A 10,092-nucleotide genomic window follows, 5' to 3' on the forward strand; every position below is an offset into this window, starting at 1 on the left:
GTTCACTTTAGAATGTGTGAAACAAGCAGCAAGAAAGTAAGAATCATGGTCTTACCTTGAACACATTGAGAGTTAATAATCTTTCTATTTGTAGCTTAGGTACCACCTACTACATGCAGCCTTCCTTGACTAACTAGAGAGCTGTCAAAATCCTCCCAGGTTCCTTGCTTCCTCAATCCCTACCTAGCTCCCGAAAATTCACCTAAATGTCTCATAATACACCTGACTAGACTCTCATTATCATTTATTTATGTTCATATTCTGGCAGGTGGAGGCACTAGACTCAGTCTGTTTGGTTGGAGGAGAGAGAAGTGACTTTCTCTTCCTTTATCACTCAAGGCCACCTATGATGGGTTGAATTTCATCTTGTAAAAAGGTATGTTCAAGTCCTAACCTCTTGTCCTACGAATGTAACTTTATTTGGAAAATCTTTGATGATGTGGTTTGTTAAGAAGAAGCCAAACTGGGTAAGAGTTGCACCTAATCCAATATGACTGATGGTCTTATAAAAAAGGGGAGAGATCACACAGAGCAAAACAGAGTTGTTCATGTGAGGCAAGAGACAGACACATCTACAAGACAAGGAATCCCTGAAGCCATCAGAAGCCAGGAGACAGGTAGGCAGGAGATTCTTCCTAAGACATCAGAGGGACTATGGTCCTGCCAACACCTTGGTTTATAACTCCTAATCTCCAGAATTGTGAGACAACACAGTTCCATTGTTTAAGACACCCAATTTATGGTGTTTTGTTATAACAGCATGAAAGGGAAAAGTACATTTGTAGAGTCTGTTCTGCTAACTGATGTTGCCATTGGGCGACCTTGGTAATAAACGGTTGAAATGTGCAGTCTAGCTGGGAGGACTGGCTGTCCTCCCCGAAGGAGATACACTTTGATAAAGTTATCCAGGTCCCAGGAAATGCCTCTCAGTCCCTAACCAGTTCCCAGAGGACCATCTGGGCCCAGTCATGTAAGCTAATTGGAATCCAGCCACTATGTAAAGATATCATATAAACTGCATGCAAGCAGTTAGGCTTAGGAATCTCATGCGAGAGAGAACCTCATCTGGGAAGAGGATGCTCTGCTGTGGAATTTTTTCCAGTCAGATCCCGAATGCTGCCTCCAGGATTCCCCAGCGTTCGTCTTCCAGTGTTGGTGCTGTGCCACCTGGTGATGCAACTAGATTTCATTTCTAATAATCTCTTAATTACTTTCTTAATATATTCTGCTTTTATATCACTGAAGTGTGTGTTGTCCTTGAATCTGAGTCTATAAGTTAAGTGGTTACAAATATCACATCGCCTTTCACGCAAAAAAATTAGTGTAGTCAGCAGGATTTGCATTTCAGCACAACTTCATAGTGGTGACGGTCAATAAGACAAGATTTAGAAAATCTGTACAAACAATGCAGACTATGTTCTTCTGAATATTATAATACTTTGCTAGAGGTATTCTTGATAGATTTAAAGTTGCTGATTTCATGTTCCTTTTGTGTGCAAAATGTTTCAGATTTGAATGTTTTACTTCCTTGGTTTATAATTTCTACTGCTATAACACTTTGGGGAATTTGTAATTCAGTAACCACTTTTCAAGATTTACTTAAGATCAGTCAAAAGGCCAACTTCCAGGAAGATGTCTGAATAGAGTAGGTCAAGTTCACACCTGCTCCAAGGAAAACTTAGAGAAGGGATGGGAGGGCGACTGTGATGGTGATTCAAGACAGTAACTGACCTGGGAGAGCTTCTGCACCACACAGAGTGGCCCTGATTCCAGAGGCTGAAGACTGAGAAGCAGAAAGCTGGACCCTGGCATGGAGGCATGGAATCTGCAGAAGTGCACGTACAGGACTTCTTGGGTGGGAACTAGGAAGTAAGCCAGGCCACATTCCTTGAATGCATTACCTTCACCAGTGCAGCTCCATGACCTGCGACTTACCCCACACACCCCCATCACCCACCCAAAAGCCCCTGCCCCACCAGCCCATAGCGTGCATACTCGCCCCCCACCCTCACCCCAAGTGCAGCCCAATCCCCTCTCCTGAACCCCTCCCAAACACTACCTCCCTCTCCCTGTTCCCTGCATGCTGTCGCCAGCGCATAAAAACTTCCATACCCAGGCTACACCTGACCCCAGGCCATACAGGCACAGAGCCCCACCCCACCCCCCTGAGCTCTGCACATCAGTTTACAGAACTCCTAGACCCATGTATGCACACAGGTCCCCAATCACATCCTTCAGCTTGGGGAACAACAGTCTATGGCAGTCCTAGAACCAGGCATGTGCACAGCCCTGTCACACTTCCCAGCTCTGAGAAACTGCTGACCTGCACAGCTGGGTCACTGTCTGCTCCCAGCAAACAAAGGCATAACACCAACCTGCTGCCACAGCTCTATGCATGTGCACAAAAGAACCTGTGCCCTAGACTAGCACAAACCAGGGTTGTACCCCAAGACCAGTGCACCTGCACAGCTGCATACCCCTGGCCACTGGGCACCCACATTCACAAGCACTAGTGTAACATCACCAACCTGCACAAATACCTTCCCTGAAATGAATTACTGCACAGTTGTGCTCTGCCTCATACCCTGCTCCCTGCTGCACATCCATCCCACAAACACAAGGACTTAGGCTACTGAAAAAAATCAACTCCCAAAGTAAATGAATCAAAACATTTACATGCAACAAAAACAAGAGAAGATCACTGAACAGTTTACAATGCAGACAGATACAGGCCTTGCCTAATGACCAAAATAAAACACCAGAGGAGACACAGATGTTGGAACAGCTAAGCAAAGATGTTCATATAACTCTACTTAATAAGTGGGATGGCAAATGACAAAAAGGAGATCAAGAAGACGATAGAGGAACATTAAGAGGAATTTGAAAGAATAAATAGAAAAATAGCAGATATCACAGAAATTAAAATCTCTGTTGGGCAAATAAAAAAACATACTAGAGGCACACAACACCAGATTTGAAGAGGCAGAAGAAAGAATAAGCAGTATAGAGAATAGGATAACTGACTTTGAAGACTCAGAACAGCAAATGGCAAAAAAGATGGAAAATTTTGAATTGGATCTCAGAGAAGTGATGGGCAAAGCAAAACACACAAATATAAGAATCATTAGTGTCCCAGATGAAGAGAAAAGTAAAGGGCTAGGAATAGTAGTTGAGGATGTAATGGGGGAAAACTTCCCAACCCTTATGAAGGACATAAATATACAGTTTAAAGAAGTCCAATAAACTCCAAACAGAATAAATCCAAATAGGCCTTCCCCAAGACACATACTAATCAGTCTGTCAAATGTTGAGGAGAAACAGAAAATCCTGAGATTGGCAAGAGAAAAAAATCTACTACATACAAAGGAAACCATGTAAAACTGAGTTCAGATTAGTCAACTAGCACCATGGAGGTGAGAAAGCAGTGGTATGACATATTTAACCTCCTGAAGGAAGAACACTTCCAGCTAAGAATTCTGTACCCAGCCAATTGTTCTTCAAAACAATGAGTCTCTTGTAAGCAGTTTATAGCTGGATTATATTTCTTAATCCATTCTGCCAATCTGTCTCTCTTAATTGGTAAATTTAGTCCATTAACATTCAAAGTTATTACTGAAAAAGCATCTCTTGAATCCATCATCTTATCTTTTTTATTTTATTTGTCAGATCTATATATTCTTTCCCCTCTTTCTCTTTTTATCATTTAAATTTTCCTTACTGGTACTCTTCAATTCTTTGCCTTCCTCCAGACCTCCCTCTCCTGTATTTCTTATCAGCTGGTAGAACTCCTTTTAGTATTTCTTGTAGGGCTTGTCTCTTCTTTCAGGACAAATTCTTTCCGAACTTGCTTGTCTGTGAAAATTTTAATCTCTCCCACTTTTATGACCAGCATAAAGGTGTAATCAGAGGCTTATAATATAGAATATAGGGGACTTAGAGAGACCTATAAGTTACAGATGGTGGAACGGTTAGCTAATGAGGTTGAACTTCAATGTAAGGGAATAGATAGAAACGAAGTCAGTTCTCTAGTGGATCTCTAAGTAATATTACCATATTGAAGATGAACAAGATTGAAAGAGATTGTATAGACCTATATATCCTACTGATTAACACTAGATATATTAATTAGTTCTTGCAAGAATTACTTCAAAGATATGATTTGTGTACAAAGAGTGTTTAAGTCCAGGGTACAGGGGGGAAACTGCTTTGCATGCTATGGACTATGTTCAAAAGGAAAACATCAGCATTACCACAGCAACAACAGAAGTAAATAATGGTGGGAGGGACATGAGTTAAGAACAGGTTTAGCTTTCCTATTTGGTGAGATGTGTTTGCTAGTGTTCTTTTTCTTCAGAACAATGAAATTATCAAAAATTGAGAATATTGATGGACTGTGGACTTTGGGCACTATACCTGATGCCTGATGAAAGCAGGCACCTGAAGGATGCACTGACCGAGAAGTAGATTTGCAAACACTGATGTATATTTACGAATGATGGTTGTGCTGCTATGAAAAGGAACAAAGCCATGAGGATGCAATGATGTTAATGGCCACGTGGGACATTTGGTGAGGCAAAACAAGCCAGAAACAAAAGAACAACAATGGTGCGGTCACCTTTAGAAAATGCTTATAAGGAAACAACGGCCTAGATTGTAAGCTTTTAGAGCAGACACATTAAGTCCAGAGTGGTGATTATTATTTCTGGATTCTGAGAGGCTGATATATATATAACCTGATATTTAGCGATAAGAATGAAGCCAATCAGGTTGGGGTTAAAGTAATTCAGAACACAGGGGTAAGGAAGACAGCGTCTGTATTTTGGAACCATGCATAGTCTTTGAGACCAATGGAAGAAAGATTTATTTGGTCTGGAATGGAAATTTTCTGCAGTGCATAATCTAACTCAACCTATCTGTACAGTTCATTTGAACAACTGAAACACAGTAAGCACAGAATAAGAAAAGTCTTTAATCCTGTATAGATTATTGTAACGCCGGGATACATCCTACAGTATATTAAGCAGATAATCAGAAAGTATTAGTAAAGTCCCTTGAGGGATGGGAGAAAGAACATGGAATTATTAAGCATTACCATCAGGGAATCCCCTGATACTGTGTCAAACTTTAGGGACACCCAAATCAATAGGCCATGCCCTCCATACTGAGGCTTACTCTTGTGAAGTTTATGTAGGTAGCGGAGAAGCTTAGACTACCTATACGCATGCTTAAGAGTTACTTCTGGAGAACCTCTGTTTTGCTTAGATGTGGCCTCAGTCTCTCTAAGCCCAACTCTGAAAGTGAAATCATTGCCCTCCCCACTACATGGGATCATGACATTCAGGGGTGAAATGTGGCAACGTGGGAGATGACTTCCAGGGATGAATCCAGCCCTGGCATCATGGGAGTAACAATTCCATCTTGGCCAAAAGTGGGAAAAGAAGTATAATTAATAAAGTATCAGTGTCAGGGAGAGTTTGAGTGAAGAGCCTTCTCTGGAGGTTGCTCTTATGCAACAAAGGTGCATGGTGGAGTTATACAGTGAAGATAGGATTTAACAAATGAATATGAATACTGAATCATTAAATTGATATCTCTTTTAAATGTCTAGTATCTTATAACAGCTAGAAATAAAAACCTAAAATTGTGGAACTGTAACCCATACCAAACTCTGAAATATGTTCTATATCTAATTGTGGGGCAGTGTTTTGAAATTTATTGCTTTTTTGTATATATATTATAATTCACAAAAAAGGAAAAAATGTCAATTATGATGATAAAAAATTATCTAAGCCTTCTAACCTCTTATATTCCAGAGCAGCTAGAAGGAAAGAAATCTGAGAGGATTATATGGTAGCCCATGACAAACTCTGGAATCTGTCCTGTAAATACTTATTGAAGAGTGCTTTGAAAACTATTGCTTTTTTATTTCTTTGCTTTGTATATATGTTATACTATACAATAAAAAATTTAAAAAAAATCAAAAAATGCCATCTCCTTTATCTTTTTTGGCTATGTGTTCACTGTTACAGATTAAGTGAACAGTCTGTTCAGGAGTTGGGCAAGGCATTTAAGAATATCTGTCAGGAGAGTTCACAGCCTCCATCCAAGTAGCACTAAGAATTTAATAGTGCATCATATACTTTGAACATCGACTAAGAGATTATGTCATTTTTGAAAAAAGTCATCTAAGCCCAGGAAACAGAACCTACAAATCCCAGGGCGGGATGATTTACCTTACTTCTTGTTTGTGAAGGAATCAGAAAAATGCATGGGACCCTGTGAAGATTGGGGGAATAGAATTAAACAGGGAGAGCCTATTCAAGTCACTCTTTGCCTAGAAAGCATTTCATTAGAAAAAGGGGAAGAAATGGCTGAACTGTGTCAAAGAGGATGGACATCACTAACAGCATATAGAAAAATGTGTGAGCAGAGAGACCAAGCAATTTCTGAAAAGATTAATTGTGAAAAGGAATTGGCAGAGCTGCAGGAAAACAGTCATGCTGCAGCATCAAATTTTATTTTGGAAGATCAAGTTCATAATTATCAGCCAGCAGCTGAAAAAGCTGCAGTCTGTGTAGCCCAATTTAAATATAAAAAGAGATGAGGTAAAAAAAAGAAAGTACTTGCTCTGATAGCAACTGCTACTGCTGATTGGGATCCTAAAAACTGGTGATGGATGGGATGAGAATGATGATGAAAAAGATTGGGATGTTTCAGATGCAAAGGGTTATCAGGAAGAAAAGAGTAAATATCCCCCAGAAATAGGAGCTCACCCAATACAAAGGTGAAAAGAAGAGAAACAATGCAATCAGGTTACTTTCGAAACCACTATAAAGATTTTACTCAACAAGAAATAACTGGCATTCTTAGCTGTTTTACTCAGAAAATTGGTGAGCCATAAATTGCCTGGATGGTCAGAATTGCTGATGCAGGGGCTGGAGGACTGGTGTTGAACAATGCAAATTGCATGAAGTTTGTAGGAATTAGCATTAATTCCTTCATAGAGACTACTTTCCAAGAGTTCAGTCAGCAGGCAGAAGAAAGTTCTAACTTGCTGGCATTGGTTGCACGAGGGTATAATAAACAATACCCTACTGACACCATGTGGCCATGAAGTGATTGGTTTCCTGGCAAACATTGTGAGATGCCATGCAGAGATTGCTAGAGGAGGTCATGAAGTCAGCCATCATGATAGGGAAGGCTGATATATACCACCTTACTACAATTAATGCCTCACAAAGAAATACTGTCATTAAGACAGCACCTCCAGCATATAAACACTTGATGATGACTTTATTGTTAGGAGAAACAGGCAATCCACTTAACAAAGTCTTAGATAAGATGGCAGAGCTAGGAGACACAGGAGACCGGAATACAGGAGAAGGAGAGAACAAGAAACATGATGGGAGTTGGCTCCCCAATAACAGTAATAGGATTTCCCACAGAGACGTTTTCCAAGCCCGGCTGGAAGCTGAGGTCAAATGAGACAGTGTTGATGGTTTGCCAAATAATGAGATGAAGGGAATGTATAAAGAAAATGTAAACTGAGTTATATCATAAAGTGAATACTGATAATGCTTCTATTCATGATAAGGCAAAAGACCTGTCTTCAACTCCCTCAGGACCTCTGTACCCTTACGTAACCCATTTCTTTCAGACAAAGGGATTAGGCCAAATCCCATTATCTGTGACCTCAAATTTGTGACTTCCCTTTGGTCATTTTATATTTTTGAATTGGGTAAGCTATTTAATATTAAGAAGACCCTTGCTTGAAAATTTCATCTTCATCATTTTTCTTTACTTTTAGGTTGAAAAATCTCTTAACTTTCCATTGTATAAATTGGATGTCAGTGAAAAGTAGCCTAAGAATGAAACTTTAAATTTTCAATAGCAAAGCATTAGATTTGTTTTATAAAAGAAATCACAGACAATGTATCTTAAGTTTAAGTTTTCAAAAAATTATATAATGATCAAAAAACTTTGAAAAAGTGAAAATTCTTGTTGAAAAATTGTAAAATTATTTTTCAAAAACGCAGTCACTAATCTGAGATGATTAGTAGCCATGACAAACTCTGGGATCTGTCCTGTAACTACTTGTTGAAGAGTGTCTTGTAAACTATTGCTTTTTTCTTTCTTTGCTTTGTATATATGTCATATTATACAATAAAAAGTAAAAAAAAAATGCATTGACTAAAATATTTTAAGTATTTGACATTATTCTGACAAGCTTGATTTTGATAGTAATTGGTATGTGGTGAAATGTTTGCTTGAAGACAGTTTTTAAAATCAGTTTAGTAACTTAAATATAAAGGGTATAAAAACATGTGTTTTTTAAAGGAAAAAAGAAGTTAGTTTTGTCCTGAAATAAAATAAATGGCTGTTACAGAATGAGGAAAACACAGGGCAAAGCCTAAATAAATAAAATAAGTTGCTGAAGGTTCACAGAAAAGAAAATCATGGCCAGAGTTAAGAAAGATTTGATGGGTCTATCTACAAAACTTTTAAAAGCTTTAGTATCAAATAATATACTGATGCAAGACTAAAATTTACTTTTCTCTCTGTTAAAGTGACAGATTTTCTTAGACTGTTGGCCTGTTTTAGTGAAAAATTATAAAAGTCTTTTTAAAATAGTCAATGTAAAAAGCAGAGAATCTGTGTTTTATCAAAATAACTTCCTGAACTTTTTGTTGACTTTATCATGTCCTTAGCTATGTAAGAAAAATAAGTCATCACAGTGTTTGAAAAGGATTTACTGATTCATGAACAGTGGCCAATGGAGCAACTATTTGAATGCCTATCTGGAAACAGAATAATTGAGAAATACATAGAAGGGAATTATGGGGAAAAATTTTATGAAAAAATATGGAAAATTGTTCATTGTACTAATGTATCTGTTTTTCATGTAGATGCCCAATTGATCCTAAATTCACCTGAATGTGAGTACAATGCTGCCAGAGATGCCTTAGCAAAAAGCGCTGTGACTGAAATCACCAAGGAAGACCCCACTCCTCGCACGGTGGGTGCGTTGGCAATCTGGACATTTATGCGCACAAGCGACGCACAGGTGGGCACAAGACAAAGGGATTGATTTATCTTTTTCTATTTTAAATCAAATGAAAAATCAATATGAAATTTGTAAAAAAGATACTGTACAAATAATATCAAAAATAGTAACAGGAGAATTGGAGAGAGGAACTGTCCTTGCTCAAATATGGCAAATTGATTACTTTGGATCATTGCCTCATAATAGAAGATGTCAGTACATATGCACCTGTGTAGACACCTACTCTGGAGGTGTTGCCTGTGCTTACCAACGTGCCACCCAGATAAATACTTTAGATATTATTACACTGTATTATGGATCCCTTTTTATAAATCCACAGTGACAATGGTTCCCATTTTAAGGGCAATTGATGATGATTCCTTATAAAAGGAAACTTGGAAAAGCTAAATCATGCTCCTAATATAACAATTCATGTGGGAAAATTTGGCTCTACTGATATCAAAGTTAGCTACAAAGTCTGGATAAAGAAACACAGTCAAGACAGGCCAAGGGCCATTAAAATAACAGCAAAAAGAAATAATAATAATACGGTGTTAGTAACCTATGCTAAAAGAAATAGAGAAATTTTGCCCACTAATCAACTTTTTCTTCATGAGTAATTATGTTACAGTGTTCATCATCTTCAACTGAATGATTGCCAGAAGAATGACTAATAGTCTGATATCTTGGGCTCATACCTATGCCTGAGCACATAACATTTCTCATTGCTGGATCTGTGCTGAACTCCAGATGATGCAGCTGAAGATTTTCTGTGGTAGATAACACCAACTACTAAACAAAACAGAGCTTGGCTAAATCTAACGACTGCTCAGAGAAGGATATGTGCTGTTATACATGTACAATGTTGTATATATATCTCTAATAATAAAAAAATTCTATTGAGAATGCTTTACAAGAAATAGATGAGGAAGTAAAAGTCATACACACCCTTTCCCAAGACCCTTTGCAGTCATGGTGGACCTCTCTCACTGGTACTTGGTGTTTGGTTTATAACAGCATCTTTAATTCCACTCTGTTGTTGGTCTCCT

The 10,092-nt window shown here is 38.4% G+C and overlaps 1 long non-coding RNA gene across 1 annotated transcript; it reads left to right on the forward strand.

The window, feature by feature from the left end:
* The first annotated feature begins 277 nt into the window (after nt 1-277).
* LOC143664660 (uncharacterized) lies at nt 278-9,850 on the forward strand. The gene is made up of 3 exons (XR_013166571.1): nt 278-376; nt 8,907-9,064; nt 9,675-9,850. It is a non-coding gene; the product is annotated as an uncharacterized LOC143664660 (long non-coding RNA).
* Nucleotides 9,851-10,092: the final 242 nt, after the last annotated feature.

This window comes from Tamandua tetradactyla, chromosome 20, assembly GCF_023851605.1.
Source record: "Tamandua tetradactyla isolate mTamTet1 chromosome 20, mTamTet1.pri, whole genome shotgun sequence".
In the NCBI taxonomy this organism is placed as follows: Eukaryota; Metazoa; Chordata; class Mammalia; order Pilosa; family Myrmecophagidae; genus Tamandua; species Tamandua tetradactyla.